We start from the raw sequence: 2,858 nt of genomic DNA on the forward strand, positions 1-2,858 counted from the left end.
TTTGTTGATATATGGATGTTAACCTTTGAAGTGGAGAAGAATTTGCTATTAACATGGTACAGTAAACCTTCATGATAATGATTTTGAAGTTTATTTGTTTAATTGATGGATTAGATATTGCTCAAAGGTTGGTTTAGCTTCCTACAGTTACATTTATGATAGTATAGTCACGAGTTTTATAAAGTTATACCTCATATGGTCCATTTATTTTCTTCCGTTAATCGTCATTGACGAAGATATCTTTCTATTTGTTATTTGATGTTGTTTACGGTTTCCTATTCATGATTCGTTCATTTAAACATATTACTTTGGGTTTAATTTGAAGTGGAAATTTGGTTGAAATGTTAATTGCTTTAAAAGTCAGCTCTTTTTGATATTAGATACATTTTGTTACTTTAGTGTCCCATTCCTCTAGAAAATATATTCCAAGTCTGTAACATAACCTGCTTTATTTATTAGTCTGCAGTTCAACGACAAAGACGATACTAATTCATATAGAAGTATCAAATGAGGAGTATAACGATCTTGATGTAGATGCGTTTACGGATGATGGTGCGACGATGATAAGGTACTCAAGTGCATGCTATATTACTTTTTACAAAATTAAATATGATTATGTTATATCCGCATTTGAAAAGTATATAAATTATGTTTTGATAGAAAATACGAAATTGAATGTATTTCATATTAGCATACTATAATTATGTTGCTAGCAGCTGAGAAATGTCTTTATTTGTGTCGATTTTAGGGGATTTTAGGGACGTTAGTTACTTTAGGTAGTCCTACTGTTATGTCAGATGAAAACCAGACTCTACTCGACTTACTCACGGACTTGCCTAAGTAAAAACGGATACCAATTTAATTCCTTGCATTTCATCCATTTTACTTATGTTCATTTTTGTTTAATTTTTACTTGGGCATGAATATTTATATTGTTAATGCAAAATACAACTGGATGTCTAATTAATTTGATCATACTTCTTATGAATTTCTATAGTTGCTCCGAAATGTGTACCTCGATTAGCAAAGTATGAACTCCCACCACCGATAATACTTTCCCTGAAATTTTAGCGAGGAACGCGAACAAGCGGAATGGAAAGTGACAAGACCATCAGCTATATGCATCAACCCACAGTGGTACGACCACTGAGCATGCAGATACACCACTACAAGTAGCATCGGCATCGAATGCACCCACAACAACAAAAAGAACTCTTCTTAATGAACTAGGTAACCTACAACAGATATCTATAAACGACTTATAAATATATAAATGAAAAGCTCACAAACATATACCTCTGCTTACACACATGTGCAGCAGTTGAAGAAAAAGAAAGACTAAAAACCGCGCAACAGTTCATGTAACAGAATCCACGTACAAGATGTTTTGAATATGTTTTGTTATTGTACATATATGTATGCTTTTGAAGATAATATATGTAGCTGTCTATAATATGATTCTCAAAATAATATACGGAGTAATACTTACTTACTTAGCAGTACATTATGTATCCTTTTGTGGTATGCTCCCTTTTGTACATAGGAAACACTATTTAGTAATTTGCAGCAGACTTCATGTATGCAAAAGATTAGCATTTGCAAAATGGCAGAATGTATTCTTTTCTGCAAAAGTAACACTATATAGTTGTTTGCAGCTGGCATTATGTTAAAAGACTAGCATCCGCAAAAAGTCGCGGCAACGCGCGCCCCCCTCTACTAGTTAAGGACTAATTTTTATAATTTGGAAGGGATGAAATGAGCAAAAAAGTAATAATATAAGGAATATTTAAGCAATTTTCAACTTTGACGTCAAATGTCACACATTTGCCGATATAGATCCTTGGTATCGTTTGAAACTATTTCCAACTCCATCTTGCTTTTGAATCTCTGTGTATGTATTATTAGTTAATCCATAAACCATAGTGTGGCTTTTTTATTAACTCATTTCTTCATTCTGGCAAAAAAAATTTGGTGTATTGTCTCTAAAGGAATTGTATTGCGTGGTTCTTTCATTCCTTATGATCATTTATATATACAGGTAAATACAAATCACAGCCTAACTAACAATGCACTATTTTTGGATTATATTTGACAGATGCTACAGCTATACAACCGGAATATACACTATATAATTGATTTGGTTGTTAGGATTTAGTTGACTTATATGATCGTGTTGACTTATATTCCCTCCCAGTCGAAGCGTTAGATTCAATGCAAAGGTTGTTTCGAAATTCTTCAAATAATACACGTGGTAGTCCCTTTGTAAAGATGTCAGCTATTTGAAACCGCGTCGGAACATGTAAAACCCGAACTTGTCCGCGAGATACTTTTTCTCGGACAAAATGAATATCCACCTCGATGTGTTTTGTGCGTTGATGTTGAACTGGATTACCCGATAAGAATATAGCACTGACATTGTCACAATATACAAGAGTGGCACGATGTATGGGATTATGCAGTTCGAGTAGTAAGTTTCGTAGCCAACAAGTTTCGGCCACGACATTAGCAACGCCACGATACTTGATGTGTGCAGCGGCGTATACGAAATAGTTATATATTTACTAGGAAATACTATTAAATACGATAAAATTTTACACAAGTTATTTATTTATTTATAGAGTGGATATACATAAACCTTGCTACAACAATTATAGGCAGTGTACCTAATCGTACAGTAGTATAGTTTTTAGTAAGTCCGGTTCGTTCCACAGGGAGCTAGCCAAGTTTAACGCTATATTTTTTTAAAACTATATTTGTATAATATAAATATATATATAAGTAATATTATTATTATAAAAGGGGGTTTTTACCGTTTAATGACCGGTTTGTCGATTTTAAAACTTTAGTCGCAGTTAAAA

At 33.1% G+C, this 2,858-nt stretch overlaps 1 long non-coding RNA gene across 1 annotated transcript; it reads left to right on the forward strand.

The window, feature by feature from the left end:
• Positions 1–457: 457 nt before the first annotated feature.
• LOC139845192 (uncharacterized) lies at positions 458–1,597 on the forward strand. The gene is made up of 3 exons (XR_011758229.1): positions 458–568; positions 998–1,230; positions 1,319–1,597. It is a non-coding gene; the product is annotated as an uncharacterized lncRNA (long non-coding RNA).
• The last annotated feature ends 1,261 nt before the right edge of the window (positions 1,598–2,858 follow it).

The sequence above is a fragment of the Rutidosis leptorrhynchoides genome, chromosome 4 (assembly GCF_046630445.1).
Source record: "Rutidosis leptorrhynchoides isolate AG116_Rl617_1_P2 chromosome 4, CSIRO_AGI_Rlap_v1, whole genome shotgun sequence".
NCBI lineage: Eukaryota > Viridiplantae > Streptophyta > Magnoliopsida > Asterales > Asteraceae > Rutidosis > Rutidosis leptorrhynchoides.